General features: G+C 47.4%; 1 protein-coding gene across 1 annotated transcript in view; it reads left to right on the forward strand.

Annotated features, from left to right (window-relative positions):
* Nucleotides 1–19,406, forward strand: part of SEMA5B (semaphorin 5B) — a 114,650-nt gene that overhangs the window by 60,126 nt on the left and 35,118 nt on the right. The gene's annotated exons all lie outside the window — the stretch shown is intronic.

Raw genomic sequence — 19,406 nt, forward strand, 5'->3', positions numbered from 1 at the left:
CTGACTAGCCGTGACTGGAAAGGGACCGCTAACAGGAGGAGCAGAAGTCAGTGGCTCCAGCTCCTGCTACACAGAGCAGCTGAGTGGGGCACAAGGAATTTGCTTAGCCCAGAAGCATACAGAGAGGTGGACCCCAGCAAGGGAAGGAGCCAGGTGTCTGGGAGCTGCAGCAGGATAGGAATGACCTTGGGAGTTAGGGAACAGAGTGTCGTGATCCAAGAACCTGAAGGCAGCAGCATTCTTGCCCAAAAAGATAAAGAAAATGGATCTATAAGCCAGTAGAAACGGGATGTGGGAGGAGCCCTGGGCCATGGGAGAGGAAGTGAGCTGGATGGTCTTCAACACAGGAGTGAGGAGAAAGTTCTCGATGTTTCCCTGCTCTGCACCCCCACAGCTGCAGACAGCATCATGCCCCCCACCTTCTTTTCTGGTGTCTCCATCTCTGCAGATGCCCGGTGAGGAGATGGGAGTTGGCGTGGCTTTGCTATCCAGTGCACCTAGGTCAGATTCTGGCTAAGCCACTTCCTGTGGGTCCCTGGGAAATCCACCCAACCTCTCAGTTCTCTCACCTGGTAAAAGGTAGTAAGACGTATTTTTATGGGCACCTGGTAAGGGAACAATTAGGTAACGTCTGTAAAATAATTAGCACACTGTCATAGAATACAGAACACAATAAGGCTCAGATGTAATCATGATTATTAGAGAGCAGAAGCGTGTATTTTCAATGGGGGACCCACTATCTTGGCAAGTTGGGGTCTTCGGTGAGGAAAATGGAATCAGATGTGAGCTTTAATAGGATCAGAAGACCATAGAATTCTCAAAAGAGGGTTTCTCCAAAGGAGGCAATGTCCTCCAAAATATTAACACCTGAGGCCCCTGACATTTATTAGGGCACTTGATAAATATTAGCTCACACAGTAGAAAAGATGCACGAAATGGACCTCCCTGGTGGCGCAAAGGATTAAGCACCGCACTATGAAGCAATTCACACCTCTGCAGCACGAGTTCGATCCCCGGCCAGCCAGGGAGAAACCCACATGGCGAGGCAGACCTCTCCTGGCTTGCCCGCTGCTTCCTTCAGCTGTGTATTTCAATCAGTCTGCCTGTTCTTTTCCTCAATCTGTCTCTGGTGGATCCTCTCGCCCCCAGCATCTCTGGCCTGTACCCCAGCTTTTGTATGCATAAATAAATAAATCTTCAAAAAAAAAAAAAAGAAAAGATGCAAGAATGTCCTGGGTGCTGGGTACCAGACACTGTTGAGATACCACTCACCAAGTATGGTTGAGAAAAGTGATTCCTCCCCTGATCCAATCCATTTACCCTAGAACAGGGAGAGCTGCTTGTCTGGTACCCGGAGGAATGAACAGATGACCTCAGATCTCCACATAAGACATTATTAACCTCAGAAAGATCCAGATTTACCTGATTACCCCCTCCCCTTTCTTACAAAGAAGCGATTTTTCTAATTGCATGGCTGTATGGGATTGGAATGGGGTACATTGTAGTATAAATAGCTGCTTTCCCACCTGCTCCTAAGTCACCCCCAGGTCCACTGTCCCTTCTGTCTCAGGTTCATTGCTCCGGTGGAGACAAGCCCTGAAAAAATGGGCCTAAAGGATTAGCATCCATGCATTTCTAACTCTGTCCAGCTGTGTAAATGATTTAGAGGAGAATAAAGCAGACCATAATCATCACAATTATAACAAGAGGAGAGAGTTATGGATGCAGAAGTATAATCCAAATGAAACTGTAAAGGGAAGTTCCTCTCTCTCCCAAGTCCTTTCTACACTAATACTGCGTGAGTCTGTGAGCCTGGACGTTCCTGGAGGCCCATCCTGATAATCTGGAGATATGGAGATCAATTGATTTTTGGATTTACAGCTTTCTAGGAAGATGTTTGGGGGCTTATTGAGGATTTTCACATTTCCTTGAGAAGATCAGGAGAAGGGGGAGGATGTAGGTGCAGACACTAGCTGTGGCCTAGATTCCGGTCTGGGGGGTTTAAGGGCTTTCTCTCACAAGGGTGAGGGGGCAGAGCCCTGGGCCTAACGAGAAGCATATAGTTTGGTCTTGACACCTGCTTGTCAGACCTGTCCCACAGAGGCCTCCAAGAGGGCATGTCTTAGGCTGTTGCCCTCATTGCAGGGCAGGTGACATTCTCCTGCAAGTGGCTGACTGGGGTTACCCCTTGGAAGCATGCAAGAAGGAATGAGGGAAGTGGGACAGAGCAGAGGACAAAGCCAGGTGAAGATGTGCTGTGGAGGAAGACTGCCTGGAGCATAAATTGCACCACAGAGGCTGTTACACCTAAGACAGGGGACTGGGTTTATATGCTCCGGAATATGTCAGTGATTACCCACCATCGTCCACATCAAGAAGCAGGGATCAGGGTTGTTGACTCCAGGCATATTTGGTGAGGAGAGTACCATAGGTTAAGGGGGTTCTGCAGTGTGAGCCATTAACAGTGAACTCCAGCAGGGACCTGGGGGCACGTGCACCAGCTCAGGAAGGGGGGTCTGGGCAGGGCACCAACAGCACCTGCTATAAAGTTGTTCCCTCCTCACATTTGCCCTCTTTCTTTCTATGAAATGCCACATTAAATAAATTTAAAAAGTTCTTCACATCCTCATGTAGAAGTCATTTGAGGGGTAGCTGGGAAGGAGGAAGTCTAAGGTTCTTTTCCATGTTAAGGTCTATGAGATTACACTCAAAAGTGAATAACTGCTGAGATAATTCTTCCAAGACTAATCACATTAAAGGCTTATTTTATTTTATTTTATTTTATTTTTAAGATTTATTTTTTATTTATACAATAGCTGGGGTACAGGTTAGAGGCACAGGAGGGTGAGAGGATTCACCAGAGACAGAGCAGGGAGCAGAACAGGCAGACAGACCAAAAGCACTGCTGAGGGAAGCAGCGGGCTAGGTAGGAGAGGTCTGCTGCGCTGTGTGGGAATCTTCCTGGCCGGCAGGGAATCGAACCCGCGCTGCAGAGGAGGCGGACAGCTTCACAGCACTGCGCTTAACCCACTGCGCCACCGGGGAGACCTAAAGTCTTACTTTAATAAACATTTTTATAATGAATTTTCATGCTAATTTGATTCTCGCAAGGGCACTGATACAAATTTTATTATTATTCCCACTATAGAAACTATTGCACAGAGTAGTTACATGTTTTACTTCAGGTGGCTTAGCTAGTCAAAGTAGTACATATCTAATAGTGAAATTTCAGGCAGGACTACAGATATCTGGAGATATTCTTTTAAGGGGAATTTTTCTGAGTAACTCTAAATCATCAAGCCCTTTAAAAATTTTTTATAGAAGTAACATTAATTTATAACTATGTAAGTTTCAGGTGTACAGCATTATAATTTGACATCTGTGTATTTGACATTATGATTCCAACCAAGTGTGGTTTCCATCCACCACCATACAACTGACCCCCTTTACCTGATTTACCCACCCCCAATCTCCTTCCTCTGTGGTAACCACCATTTTAGTCTCATAATCTAAGAGGTTTTTGGTTTGTTTGTTTGTTTTCTTCATCTTTCACATATGAGTGAAGTCACGTGGTATTTGTCTTTCTCCATCTGACTTATTTCACTTAGCATAATCCCTTCTAGGTCCATCCACATGGCTGCAAATGACAATAAATCATCAACCTCTTGGCATGCTTCCAAAGCATCAGCCTCAAATAAAAACATTTATCAATGATCTTGAGTGTTCAAGACATTGTTTAAGAGTATTATGGCATCTGCTTCCAGGGGCTTTGTTTTACAAGGGAGACAAGATATGTAGCAAATAGAGAGTTGTACTCAAATGCCAAGTAAGAGGGTAGGTGGCCATCACAAGAACTGAGGAGAGGGGGTCTTGTCATGGGGAGAAGGGTGCTGGCAGACCTTTGGAGAGAGTGGGTCTTGAATCAGTTGAATGCAAGCTAGCTGCAACAGTCCCTTTCTGCCAGGTGGTTGTCACTGAGACACCTGTGCCAAAAGGTGGCAAATCCATTCATGTTTTCATTCGCACAACACATGTCAGCTGAGCTCCCACTACATGGGAGCAAGCTCTGTGCTTGCTGCTGAGGAAGCAGAAATAAAAGAGCTCACCTCAGAGCTCACCATCTAAGGCAGCCATGACCCACATGCTGTCAGCTTTCCCATCCCTAATCCCAGGTCCTTGCCCCCCAGGCTGGGAAATGCTCGGAGCAGCAGCATATCTAGTCTTGACTTCATTCCACTCTAGCTGACAAGTGGTCACTGTATCCCCCTAGACAGAAAAGGTTTTAGAGGGCCTCCCCTGGTGGCGCAGCGGTTGAGCACTGGGCTGCGAGGCTGCCCGCATCCTCTGCAGCGCCAGTTTGATCCCTGGCCACTGGCGAGGGTCCCACATGGCGCCACAGACCTCTCCTGCTGCACCTGCTGCTCCCCTCAGCAGTGTATTTCGTCACTCTGCCTGTTCTGTTCCCTGCTCCACCCTCCAGCGCTTCTGACTGTACCCAGTGCTTATATAAATAAATAAATAATTAAATAATTAAAAAAAAGGTTTTAGAGGAGTGACTGTATTGCTTAGGAGTACTATAGGCTGCAAGTAATAGAAAATGCCAACTATGATAACTTTAACACAGGGATTTATTTATAATCACTTAATAAGAGGTATGGAGGTGGCAGCAGCTGCTGATCTTTGCTCACTGACTTGACAGCATCAGAATATTCTGTTATCCTCTTAGCCTGTCTCTCATAGAGTCAAAATGGCTGCTGGAGCTCAAGACATCACATCCTTATGCAAGGCAGGAAGGTGGCAGCACAGAAGTGATTGGCGCCAGCTGAGCTATTCTCTCCTAAGGAAAGCAGTGCTTTTCCAGTGACTGCAGCTGACTACTGCTTATTTCTCATTGGTCAGAACTATGCTTATGGCCACCCCAACTCCGAGGTTGGCAGAGCATCTTCCCTGGCTCTGGGAGTATCACCACTCTGTAACATGGAGGTTTGTTATCAGGGACAATAGATAGATATATATCTATATCTATAGATGTCAGGAAGATAACCAGCAGTGTTGCCACAAGAATGGTGACTCTCCTTACACAATCCACAGAGCTTCTGCCCCCAGCTCTTGCCCAAGAAACTTCTGGAATAATCAGAGTCCCTTCTGAAACAGAAACCTACTTCCCCTGGCCTTCCTTCCTCCCCTTCTCACATGGGGACCATCACTTCCCCTCTCCTCTCTGCTCTGCCTCCAGCCAGGAGCTCCCATCCCATATCCTGCCTCCTACTTTCTGCTTGGTTTTCACCCACCGTGGAGCCCCTCTGGGAAAGGCAAACAGGAAAGAAGATGAGAAAGGAGGGTGGGTCTTCATTAAACACCAGATGTTTAACTCTGTTAATTAATGACTGTCACCTGAGGAGCATCAGCCTTCTTTTATCTGTCTCCTTCACCCTCGCCAATCTCCCCCACTCTGGAGACCCTTGGATCTAAAGCTGAAGAGTCTGACGTCAGTCACCTGGAACTAGTCCAGCAGAGAGTAGATGGAGAAGTGGGCCAGGGTGGCCCTGAGGAGGCTGTTCTTGTGTCTAGGGGGGATTGTGAACATACTGACATTGGCAATGGAGAGGAGGAACAGCAAGAGAGGCTGAAGCCCCGAGGTCACAAACAGACATTCTGTTGTTGCACATGGGATTTCAAAAAAAATGCGAGTAATTGCCAGCATTTTAAAATCAGGGAATTTCACATAAATCCAGATGTACAGATTCTTTTTTAAAATGGACAGATCTGGGCCCATGTCCTGAGGAGGCCAGAGTGGACTTTGGAAGAGGAAAGCTGAATCGTGGCTGTCCTGTCCAGATGGGCTGTGTGTCCTCCCGGTTTCCTGCTTCCCAACTCCCCCCTCACCCCTGTGTACTTAGCTTGTGTGTGGCCTCTGGCCCTGAGAACCTCTGCGTTTGGGATCCACTGTAGCTGTATAAGTGCCAGTACTAGGTCAGCGGTTGCGTGTGGGAGATTGTTGGGGGGGGTGTGTGGGGGGAGTCTGAAAATACTGAGAGATTAGTTGGGATACATGAGGAAATGGATGTTTGAAGTGCAGGTTAAGAGAGAAAGATGACAAACATAGTTGTTGAAGGTGGCAATAGACGTATCTGGGGTGAAGAGCCACATGGTCTAGAGTGGGGTGAAGAGCCACATGGTCTAGAGTCTAGAAGAGAGGGGCTGGGAATCAGAGTTGCTGATAGAGCTAGAGTGGAAATAGAAATCTGGAATGGAGGAAGCAGGGACAGAGACCACCCTAGAGGCAGTTAGAGAGAGAAGAGGGAACTGAGAATAAAACCTTGGAGAACCACATATCTGGGAGAAAGAGCAGTAAACATAGAGCCAACTCAGGTTGGAAGGAATCTAGCTAGTATAATAACAGAGAAGTAGGTATAGGGGCCATGATTTCATGGAACTTTCCTCTATATTATCTTCTTTAAAGCCCAAGGAGCATCACCACCCCGCCCTGTGGCCAAGGAAGAGAAATGGGACCAACGTCCTTGTTCCTTCTGGTGTCCCCTGTTTGGTCTGCCTCCTTCCAAGAAACACAAAAGCAGCCATTTAGATCCTGTTGGTTTTATCTGTTTCAGGCCATTGAGAGTCTTTTCTCCCTGGTGGTGCAGCGGTTGAGCACTGGGCTGCGAAGCTGCCCGCAGCCTCTACAGCGCCGGTTCTATCCCTGGCCACCAGGCGAGGGTCCCACAGGTCTTGGCAGACCTCTCCAGCCGCGCCCGCTACTCCCCTCAGCAGTGTATTTCGTCAGTCTGCCTGTTGCCTGTTCTGTTCCCACTCTGTCTCGGTGAATCCTCTCACCCTCCCACGCTTCTGACTGTACCCAGTGCTTGAATAAATAAATCTTAAAAAAAAAAAAGGAAATAAAAGGAAAAAAAGTCTTTTCTCTAAAATCATTAAAATGATTGAAAGTTTCATAATCACCCCAGAAAGGACACACAGTCAAGTGGCAACTCCGCTCATGTCACCAATACAGACACAACTCCTTACCGCCCTCAAAAGTGTCTCCTCTCTAAGACAAAGCAAGAGGAACAGAGCTCAGGTGTAGAGAGCCAGCCCCCTGCCTGTTTCTCCCCTTTCCCTCACTCTCCACGCAGTGTATGCGTGTGTGAATTGAGGAGAGGTTGCCGTGAGGATGGAATGGATGGGCCCAGACTAGGTCTGAGCCATGGAGTCATCACCCTCATCAGTGGTTCCCTCTTGCCTGCTCTGACACCACCAGCACTGAAGCAGCAGATGTTACCAGTCTCACTTCATTTCAATAGATTTATAAGCATCCCTTTATGTGTTACTGAGAAATTGGGTGTAAATCCTATTTTAAGAACACAGTGGAACTCATTACTTAGAGAATGCTTTGGAAAATCATTTTGGGAAGTGAACAGTAGTCACCCTGTGGTAAAACCTGTGTGCAGCGTTCAGGATTTCACCTGTAAGATATTTCCCACCATCTCTCCTCTTCCCTGTGCTTACTGTCTCCCTGACTCAGCTGTACCTCCTGCTCCCCGACTTGTCCCCCAGCATAGCCTCCTTTCCCCTCCCTGAGACTGTGAGACCATGACCTGTTCCTATTCCTTTTTCAGAAATTCAGGCACAGATGGTCAAACAAATTTGCCTCAGTGAATGACTGGGTGGGAGCGGGCCTGGTGGCAAAAAAATGGCTCACTGGGGACCTCTGAATATTACACAGCATAAGGGACCTTGCAGATGTCATTGATGTAAGGACCTTTGTAATGGGCAGATCATCCTGGACAACCTGTGTGGGCTCCGTATAATCATGAGGACCTTAAAACCAGAGAATCATTCCCAGCTGTGTGCAAGAGACGTAACTATGAAGAGGGTGGTCAGTGTTCCTGGCTCTGAGGAGGGAATGGGGGTGGCCTATAGGAAGCTGGGCAAGACAATGAAATGGATTGTCCCCTAGAGCCTCCAGAAAGGGATGCAGCCCTGCCGACCTTTTATGTGACCTGGTGAGATCCAGGTTGGCCTTCTAACCTACAGCAGTGTGAGAGAATAAGTGTGTGTTCTTTGAAACCACTAGGTCTGTGGTAATTGACTCCAACAGCAATAAAAAACAAATACAGGATCCCATCAGGAAATCTGGCCTCACACCTAACTTTCTTTCTTTTGCCTAGTTCACTGTGTACCCATGGACTCCCCTGAAATTCTCCCCCTTCTGTGAGTGGCTTCAGCAAGTCCCAGTCCTGTGGCTGTCCTGGGCTTTACTCTGTCTCCTGCTGCCTTAGCCAGGCTGCACGGTGTGGATGGATGGACAGTAGGGAACTGGCTTCATTCACTGGCCAGGAGTAAGTCTGCTCCAGTGGAGAGAGAGGCAGCTCAGGAGCACCACACTGGGGGAGAGCCCCAAGAACATCCAGGCATCTGGGTGTCAGCAGCATACCTCCTAGGCCTCCTCAGCCCAGTGGATTTTAGAAGCTTTTTAAAAAAAGTGTGACATATACAAAACATGAAATTTAATTTTTTTAAAAAAGATTTATTTATTTATTTATACAAGCACTGGGTACAGTCAGAAGCGCGGGAGGGTGAGAGAATTCACCGAGCCAGAGCGGGGAGCAGAGCAGGCAGAAGGACAGAAGTACACTGCTGAGGGGAGCAGCAGGTGGCAGGAGAAGTCTGCGTGCCATGTGGGACCCGCCTCTGGTGACCGGGGAGCAGCCGGGGATCGAACCAGTGCTGCAGAGGCTGCAGGCAGCTTGCAACCCAGCGCTCAACAGCTGGGCCACGGGGAGGCCCCATAAAATTTAATTTTGTAATAATTTTTAAAGTAGCATTAAAGGCCTTTTCATTGTTGTGCATCCATCATCACCCTCCACCTCCAGAAAAGTCTTTTCCTCTTCCAGAACTCTTTACCTCTTGCAAACTGGAAAACTATTACGTAGCACCTCTTTCCTTAATAAGAAGCAATGAACATTCTTTCATGCATCTGTATGCTCTCTGTATATATGCTTTGGAAAAGTGTCTATTCAGATCCTCTGCCCAATTCAATTGAATTTGGGGGGGGTTTGTTGTTGATATTAATAATTTGTATGAGTTCTTTATATACCTTTGATATTAACCACTTATCAGATGTGTGAGATGTACAAATATCTTCTCCTATTCATAGGCTGTCTTTTTAGCCTACTACTGATGTTTTCTTTTGATATGCAAAAGCTTTTTAATTTGGTATTTCCCACCATCTCTCCTTCCCCAGGATATACCTCTCCTTTTCCCTGTGCGTACTGTCTCCCTGACTCAGCTATACCTCCTGCTCCCCGACTTGTTGCAGGGCCACAGAGAGGCCTCTTCCCACTCACACCAAGTTCTTCTACCCAGACCTTTCCCACAGACTCAAGCTCTAGCTGCCTAAGTCCAGGACCTGCAGGTTCAAGTGGACAGTCCTCCCTTATATAAGCACTATGCTGAAAGTCACAGGACTGTCCCATGGCCTTGAGTACCCCAAGTGATAGCATGCCAGTATTTCACCCTCTGGCCTTTTGATTTTCATGATTATTTCTATTAGTATGGCTTCTGCTTTTGCAAGTCTATTTTCTCCTTTGGCATTTGTCCATGGATCTCTATTCCCCAGAATTCATTGTTCTCCAAGGCAGACACCTCTGTTTTTCGCACCTGGTTGTGTGTGACCACCTCCCTCTCAATTGCAGTTCCCATGATCCAAAGTCCCCAGTGCAGCTGTGGCTCCCTCTCTTAAGTAGTGCTACAAATTATGTTGCAATTTTTCCTACCCTCTCTGCCATGTCACTTTTTCTTGTGAAAGTGGTCATCAGCCTACTTCAGGAACTGTTGTTTTTAATCTGTATACTAATTTGTTCTATATATGGGAAGGAGATGAGCCCAGCACCTTTATTCTTCCACCATCTTGCCAGAACTCCCTTCCGAAGGTTGAATAATATTCCACTGTATGTATAGAGCCGCATTTTATTTACCGTTCATCCATCAATGGACACTTGGGTTGCTTCAGTCCTTGGATTATTGTGGATAATGCTGCTTTGAACATGGATGTATAAATACATTTTCAAGATGCTGCTCCCATTTGTGTGTGTGTGCATATATACCCAAAAGTGGAGTTGCTAGATCATACAGTAACTCTATTTTTAATTTTGAGGAACCTTCACACTGTCTTATATAATGGCTGTCCCAGCTTTTATTTCTACCAACCCATTTCAATGATGTTTGAGCATTTGGCTCAGCGTTACTGAGGATCTCCATGCTGCTATTCAGCATCACCACCACCCAGCTCTTTAGAAGCTCTTTGATTTAAAAGAGAACTAGCTCTCCAGTGTTGAAGAACCATGCTCAGAGAGTGAGTGGATATGGCCCTCCCCACAAAGAAATCCTCAGCAAATGAATCTGTCCCTGAAGCCCAAGGAAGCCCAGGCCTTGAGCTGGATTTGCAACCTGTTCTTAAGCTTTAGGCATGTTTTCAAATGCAGTTTTCATTTTATACAGGAACTGAATATCTGATAGCAAAATGTTCCCTCAGAGAGAGTGTGCCCATGGGGAGAAGGAAAAGGAGATTGCTCTAATGAATAGATAAGTGGAATTTGTGTTTGGCAACAACCAAGCCTTTAATTCCAGCAATTAAAATAGGCAAGTCTCCTTTGTTTTCATTTTCCTTGCAAAAACACTGAAATAGTATACAGTGTCTAGGAAAATGGGGGGTGGGTTGGGGGAATTCCCCACTCAGCTTCATACCACCGCAGTGTGACCACCACCCTCGTAACGCTTCCTGTGTGAGCATGATGCACACATGCTGTTCCTTCCAGCTGCTCTCCAGCTGTGAGGCAGGTCCTGCTCTGACCCTGTGGCCCACTCCTGCTAATGCTGGGCTCACTCCAACAATTGGTCCACCTTCCTCCACATATGTGTCATCTACAATTTGCCCTCACGATGCGCACACTTGCTTATTTTCCCACATGACATAAACATCTCCTTTCTATTCTTTTTTTAATATATAGATTTCAAGTGTACAGCATGATAATCCCATAATAATCATCTGTTTATACCACATATGCTTCCAACCAACAGTCATGTTTCCATCCACCACCATACAATTGACCCCCTTTATCTGACATCCCCCCCACTTCCACTCTGATGACCACTGTTTTGTTTTCGTCATCTTGCGAGTTTTGTTTTGTTTGTTCCTTTGTTTTGTTTCTTTTTTAAAAAGACATGGAAGTGTATATTTCAATATCTGTATAAACTACATTACGAAGGCTACCAAAATAGTTTCTATCCAACAGCACACACTTGACCCCTTTACCATTCTGTTCCCTTTCTTTTCTTATTTTCAGCTCCTACTTGGTGTTGACATACTCTATTCATAGGGGCACTTTCAGGCTCTGTGATTATAAATATAAAATGATTATGGATCGTGCTTAAAAGGTTTCACCATCTGCAAATGATCACTGAAGCAGCCTGAACCCCAGCTAGAAGCCCTCGAGGTCTGGGATCCGTTCACACAACTATGTCAAAATGCAAATGGTGCCATTTTCCTATGTGGTACAAGAGACAATGCAAGGGCATACTCTAGAGCTCAACTGCCTGGTTTTGGATCTAGTTTCTACCAGTTTGGCCTTATACAAGTTAACTGGTCTTTCCCCATTCATGAAACCGGGGTGATAATAGCGTCTGACTTGCAGGGGTTTTGTGTAGATTAAATGAAAGAGTAGTAAGAGCACAAAACACTGCCTGGTACGTATTATCATGATCCTTGCTGTTGTTCTTTGGTCTCAGTTCTCCCACCAGCTCCCTGCCCAATCTTGAGCGAGTTGCTTTGCCCCAAGCCTGCTTCTTCATTTGTTACAATGCAGGATTAAACCAAATGATCTATCAGAGCCTTTCTTGCTAAATTTACTATGATCACATTTTTCTCTTTCCTCTTCCTCACGGGCTTGATGGCCATTGGGGGATGTGGGTGGGACTACAGGTGGGACTGGCAAACACTGTTGGGACAAACTTGGAGTCTGCTAGGAGAGACAGAGGTGAAGGGAACCCCATCCTGCCCAGCCTGGGTAGCAGAGTGCAAAGGCAGAGAATGAACTTACCCCTGGGAAACAGGGTGGGGTGAGGGAGGCATCCCACATCCTCACCCCCAGGTTCCAGACTGAAAAGTTCCCTCTGGGCCCCAGATGGTCTAAATGGGAAGAAAAGAAGAAAATCCGTATCCAATCTGCTCTATTCAGAGCAATGGGAAGGAATCTGCATCTCAATTTTATCTTTGTGCTGAGCTTGGCTAAGCTTTGCCCCCCAAGTGGTGAGTGATGGGTGGGTGGGAAGATGCAGTTGTGGCCCTGAGCAGGGGTGGGAGAGCGAGAAGCTCCCCCCATGCCTTCCCTTACCCACCAAACCACAGGCAGAGTACATTCTTCCCTGCTCTTGGTTTTTCCCCGATTTCCTCCTCTTTTCTTTCCTTCTCCTTTTCTCCCCCTTTCCCAGGCCGGCAGCCAAGTGGAGACTTTGAATGGAGGCAAGGAGGGAGGGGGCCGGGAAGGAGGACCAGCTGAGGCCCCTTCTCCAAAGTTCCTCAAGGGCTCAAGGACTGAGCTTGAGGTGGGGACAAAAGGAAGTGTCTCGTCCCTCCCACTCAGCTGCCCGGCTGTCCAGCCTGGCTGGGGGAGCCTGCCAGGGGTCAGGCTGCCCGCTGGGCACGGGGCTCCGGACACTGCTCTGTCCATCAGCCACCTCTGGAATTTGTTTCTCCAGGGTCTCCAAGGACCTGGAAAAACTTGCTCCCATGGCCCTCACTAATAGGAGACTGATTTGCAGCAGGAAGTCAGTTTAATAATTTACAGCCAGAAAGCATTCTCCCTGGTCAGGGAGCCAACTCAGAAAACCAAATTAAGCTCCTAAGACTGCGTGGAGAGTGAGTGCGTGGAGCCAGGGTGGTGGTAGGTGCCTGGAGGGCTGGAGCCTGTCCTCCTCCAGGGAAGACAGTGTGCATGCTGAAGGCCAGAGCCTGGCCTTCTCTAGCCATCCTGAGTTCAAACTTCGACTTATTAATTAGTTCTGGGACCTCAGACATGTTCCTCAGGCTCGCTGAGCTCGATTCCCTCCCTATCGACTGAGAATGGTGATTACAAGGGTTTCCCTCAGCTTTCCTACCAAATTTTGCCAGGAGATCTTGCAGGAAAAGAGCTGACTTAGCACCATGCTTGGTAGTTTCTCAATACATGGCAGCCATGTCTATCCAAGCCTTCATCCTTAAGTTGTCTTCTCTGATTATACTTTTTATCAATGGAAAGAAGAGGTTGCTCCGGTGAGTACCCCCTTGCAGAAGTAATTCTGAGTGGTCTCCACAGATGATTTGGTTCAGGCCTGTGACCCACAGGCTTTCTTTCTGGTCCTCCTATCCTTGCTTCCATCCAGGACCACATTCTGCAATTTGGCTGGTGTGTCCTCTGTGGGGTGCAAGTGAGGGCTGAGACCCAGCTGTGCTCGTGCTCAGGGTGTGGGATAGGGTTCTCTTAGAGGAAGGGCTGTTACCAGGCAGGGCACCCAATTCCAATTCTGAGTTTATCCTACGAACAGGTGTCAGTGTTAACCCATTTCTCCTAGTGCCCACTGCCATCTAACTTCTGGAAGCACCGATACGACCACATCCTCCACTGGCCCCAAATTGTCAAGTCCTTTCAGCTGAGGGAGACTTTGACTTCCCTATGACTTGGGCTCAGTCTTCATTTCCAGACTCATCGCCCTACACTCCCCTCTGCCTGTTTCTGCAGGCTGGCTGGATAATGTGAGGCTGGTCGAGAGCCAAGTCTGCCTGTGCCATTTGCCGCTCCATCAGTCTGGAATGCTCTTCCCCTCTGGTGGCTGCAGAAGCTCTGCCCTTCTTTCCTTCAAGGTCCTTCTGCTTGCACGTAAGGTATCATCTGAGACCTCCAGCCCACTGTCATTCTCCTATCCCTTTTCCAGGACGTCCTGTGTCTCTCTTCTGACCTCACAGCCTGCTTACTGTTCATCTTCTATTCACACTTCCGCCTCCTTGGTAGAACTGTCGACTGTAAACTGCAAGGGTTGGGGGCCCTCATTCAGCCACATACTGAGTGGAATGATGACTCATCTGATGGTCCTCGGTGCAGCAGATCTGCTTCTACCCACTGAAGGAAGGTCTGAGATGTCAGCTTTCTGGCCAGGGCTTGGGAGGCCACAGCTGTGCAGGGAGAGCCTGTCGGGAGGCCACTCTGGACTCTGGGGAAGGGGGATTCAGCTCACACATGCACACACACTGTACCCCGCCTCCCACATCCTTCGTTTGCCCCAGAGAGAAGGGTAAAGTTCCCTCTTTAACTGTGGGCCTTCGCGGGCTGTGGCCTTGGCCCTCTGCCCTTCTCACACTCTCCTTCGCTCTCACTTAGCAGTCTCATCCCCTCCCACGGTCTCATCGAATCTTTCTCACTATCTGTGCTGAGAAAATGAGCCTGGAGAAATTCCCTGGAAAGCAAGTGTCCTCTGGGGTTCCTGCGGGTGTGATTTTTCCTCACATATATGCACATGCATTCACACGCCTTCAGGCATGACCCCATATCTGAGACCCACAGGGAATTGGGGCAGCAGTGGGAAAGAATGCAAGAGGAGTTCTGGCCCACGATTTGGGAAAATGCTTTCCTCATCACTAAGGGTTTCCCAAAATAGCAGTCAACTGGTGTCGTGTCTCCCTTTCTCCCACGCCTAAGTACCCTGTCACCATGCTGTGATAGGCAGCCCCGAGGCAGGGTGAAGCCCAGGCTTTCTGTGCCCCATTACCCACCTGTCCCAGCCCCCGGTCACTGTCTCTGTCCAGTGCTAGCTAGTTCCTTGGGGGGAGCGCCTCCTCTGCACCATTAGACTATAAGCTCCATGGCGGCAGGACCATACTTGGGTCATATGGGCCTCCCCTCCCCCACCAGCTCCATTTCTCCAGGACTCTGCACACATAGAGACTAGTGCAGGTTCAGGTGAAATATTGTATAAACGAAAGAACACATGAACCTGGGAACACATGAACACTGAGGTAACTAGTTGACTGCTTTGAAAACAAATGTATTTCATAAAAGGCCTACGCTGTGCAAGGCTCAATTCTGGGTGCTTTACGAGCATTCCTTTGGAGGCAAGGAACTGTTAACCTTATCTTACTGGTGATGAAATAAAGTTTTGCACCCAGGTCTGGCAATCTTCCAAGCTCTGAATTTTCTGTGGAAACTCCACTACCCCCAGGAAGATCAGATTGCCAGGGAAGAAATTCTGGGATTATTTTAACATGAGATCAGGCAAATATATTTGAAATAAAAATTCCTCTTTGTTTTAGGAGTATTTGGCCACAAGTGTGAGAAATGAAGCTGTACAGCATCGGAATGGTGCTTGGCTAATAACTGAGACCTGAAAAGAAAGGGCTTAAACAAGTCAGGAGAGAACTATTCAACAACAGTAATAGTAATAGCCAATACTCATCCAGTGCTTACTTTGTGGCAAGTGCTCTTCTAACCCTGCCATACAAAATAGCTCATTTAATCTTTGCAACAACTCTTTGAAGTAGATGTTAGTATCCTCCCCATTTTACAGGTAAGGGATCAGAGGCACAGAAGTGTGATGGTGGATCATGGGCAAGAGTCCATGTTGATCTGCCATCAACATCCCACCTTCCATGTGTCTTTCTGCACCTTAATCTTTATTGTGTGGTTACAGGTCACTAACAGCTGCAGAGGGTTAATGTAACTCTGTCCATCCTAACCAAGGCCAGGAGGAAGAGGGAAAATCCTCTTAGAGGGCTCCCGGCTAGCTCCTTTCACAGCATCCTCACATCTCAATGGCACCATGGTCTGGAAGGCTAGGGTGTTGAGCCGGGGTGTTGCCCTCCCCCGGCATGTGCAAAGGCTCCTTAGGAGGACTGAAGGTAAGATGGGGTGCTGTGGGGGCCTTACCCCACAGCCTGTTCCTGCCTGACAGCACTTCAGCTGGCTTAGGTAAACTACAGGGGAGCTGAGTTATGAGGATGGAGACGTGGGGTTCATTGAAGTAGAATGTGGTCAGACCTGAGGAAAGGGCTAGAACCGGAAATGGAATACTGTCAGCCTCCCAGAGTCTGCTATTCTCGTCACTGTCTGTCTTGATAGTGTTCTACTCCTTGCCTAGCCACATGGCAGATGGCCACCCACTGGCCCATATTACCTGTTTAGGGTTCACTACTGACTGGCCTTGGGGTTGGGAGGATCATATCCCCAAATGTCCATGAGGGAGCATCTGATTGGTCTGTTTTGATCATGCAACTATCCTTGGTGCGGGCATCTATGGTGGGGTGGGGAGAAGGGGCTGCTGGTGCCTGTCCCTTTCACCTAGGCAAGGAGGAGAGACCATTTGCAAAGATGTGGAGCTCTTAAGAATTGGGAAACCACTTCCCTCCCTCACCCAATCAGGTGTCTAGAACTCTGCTCAAGAAATTAGAGCCTGTGGGGATTGACCATCATTCCCCTTTGTTCCATATGGTACTTCTTGATCAGCTGAAATTTGTAAAGCTGCAAGTCCTTGATCACCAGCACACCACACTCCAGCCCCATCCCTCATGGCCCTGCTTCCCTCTTAGGGCCTACTGGCTCTTTTGCCAAGAGCAAAAGAGGCCCTGGAAGTAGATGGTTCAACAGGCTGTGCAAGAGCCCCTCTGGGACTCCTGGAGTCAGCACCTTGGCCACCCTCCTCCCAAGGATTGGACCACTCTTCTGGAAAAGGCTTTTCCTGTCTCCTCCCTGATTAGTGCTCAGTCTCTAGCTCTGGGTGATGGTCTGTGTGCTGTGCACACATCCTTCTACTCACAGCTCTTGCTCTTTCTTCCCTACCCTGTCCTCCCTCCTTGAAGGGGAGGTGGCCGGATCAGAGGAAATCTCAAATCCAGGTCATGCCTCAGCCCTTCCCGCCCCACTCAAACAGCAAGCATGCTGTGTTGGGGCCCAGCAGAACAAAGTGCCATTAATTTGCAATTATTGATTCAGGAGGGACCTTGAGGACATATTTATATAAAATCCTTCATGTGACTGGAACTTCTGCAGCAGACTTAGGTGCTTTGCACTCTGGGCCTGAGGAGGGGAGGAAACCCAGGATGTGCTCTCTGGTCACACGGAGGGTCAGAGGAGGATCTGGTCACACGGAGGGTCAGAGGAGGGTCAGACCTCGGGCTTGGGGGTGTTAGTCAGACGTGGGGTGAGGACCAGAGAAAGAGGCATGCGGGGGAGGGGAATAATGTGGCAGGGCCACTGTGCTACCATCTTAGATGTCTTGAGGGGATGTTAGAGGAAGAACCCCAGGTAGTGTCAAAAGAGATGATATTTGCATTGAATAGACCCAAATAGATGTTACCTCAGTCAGGGTCCCCCCACCCCTGGGAAAAAGACAAGACAGCACACTCAAATTGGGAATTGTGAGGGCAGTTTAAGAAAAGAACTGTTTACAAAGGTGTGGAAAGAGGTTGGGAACCACATGATATAACTCTCAGTGTAGTGCCTTGGGCTGGTAGTGTGAAGGGTGGGGCAGTACCACCCCTAGCCTAAAGAGAAGGAGGGCACACCCAATTCCTGAAACCTGGAGCAGAGGTCAGCGCAAGACCGCTGACCTGTGGAGAGATGCGCAGCTCCTTCTGATATGTCCTTCCTCCTTCCTCTGCTCCCATCTCCTGTTAGTGCCCTCCAAACACATTGGGCAAATGAGGAAAGGAGGCCCCCCCCCAACACACACACACACACTGCCAGTATACAGAGCCAGGAAGGAGACAGAGGGTAAGAGGGAGACAAATAGAAAGCATAATGTGAAAGGGCAGAGGAAATTCCTCTCTCCTCTGGCCCTCTCCCTCCAGGATGCCTGAATAACTCACACCAGGACAGCAGGCTGTGCCAGGCACTGATCTCAGCCTTCAAAGATAATAACTCCTGTAATCCTTACAACTACTGAGGAAGTCGATATTGTTATTCTCGCTCCCCATTGGGAAACTAAGGCCAGGAGAGGTTAGGTATATTTCCCAGAGTCACACAGATGGTAAGGAGAAGACCTGGGATTTGACCTCAGGTTGCCTCAGTGGCAGGGAAAGAGGTGACGGGCACCAGGGACTGTTTTGCTACTTATTGGTAGCTGTTCTTTAAAAATTAGGTTTTTTTTGGGGGGAGGGGCCTCCCTGGTGGCGCAAGGGGCTCAGCACTGCACTATGAAACAATCCGCAGCCTCTGCAGCACAAGTTCGATCCCCGGCCTGCCAGGGAGCTACCCACATGGCATGGCAGACCTCTTCTGGATCACCCACTGCTCCCCTCAGCAGTGTATTTCAGTCAGTCTGCCTGTCTCTGGTGAATCCTTTCACCCCCCGCCCCCGCCCCGCATCTCTGGCCTTTACCCCAGCTCTTGTGTGCATAAATAAATAAATCGTAAAAATTAGTTTTTGATTTAGTTTTCCAGTGTGCATTAATGCTAATTCAAATATATATAAATATGCGTTCTTATTTCTACTATCTTTTTTACACAAAAGGTAGCATGCTGTTAAATTATTCTATACTTTGCTTTTCTCACTTAATGTAACTAGAAATTCTCCATGTCAAAATCTAGAGTAAATCCCCATTCTTTTCTAGAACTCCATAATATTCCATTACAAAGATATACCATAGCTGACTTAAGCAGTTGCATGTTGCTAGACATTTGGTTGTTTCATATCTTCTGTTATTTCAAAAAAAAATGCCACAAGGAGTAATCTTATGCATAAGTCACTTTGCACACATGCTGATGCCTCTGTAGTCTTATTTTTGCTTTTTAACTGTCTGTGATAAAGAAGCAGGTTTTACTTTTCAATTTACAATCTTTTGCAGATGGATACTTTTGTAAAATTCAGTAAGAGCGAATTACTAGAAAAGTGAATTGAAAAAAAAATGCTGCAAAATACAAGCCCAAATATTTTATTAGATTCAGGAGACATGAAAATTACTGTCAAATTTCTATAAAGATTTTTAAACTCTTGCTTTCAATTTTCTGCATTTACTTTACTAAGGAATCCTCATACTTTAGGGTTTGGCAATGGACCACATTTTGAGTAGTACTGATCTAGATTCCCCAAAATTAGGTCAAAGGGTAAATGCTTCTGTGGTTTTCCCAGATGCTGCCAGTTTCTTCTTCACAGAGTTGTACCATTTTGCATACACACCTGCAGTATATGACAGTGTCCTTTGCCCAGTCTTACCAAGAGTGTATCATCTAACTAGGATTTTTGCTGAGCTAATACATGAACAGTGATATTGCAATCCAATTTTTCATTTCTGCTTCTCTTGTTACAAGTCAAAATGTAACATATTTATTCATATTTTTAAGCCCTGCTTGTGTTTTATTTTTGCTCCTTTTTCTACTGTATTGTTG

Source organism: Talpa occidentalis, unplaced genomic scaffold (assembly GCF_014898055.3).
Source record: "Talpa occidentalis isolate TD23 unplaced genomic scaffold, MPIMG_talOcc4v2.1 talOcc4.4, whole genome shotgun sequence".
NCBI classification, from domain to species: Eukaryota; Metazoa; Chordata; class Mammalia; order Eulipotyphla; family Talpidae; genus Talpa; species Talpa occidentalis.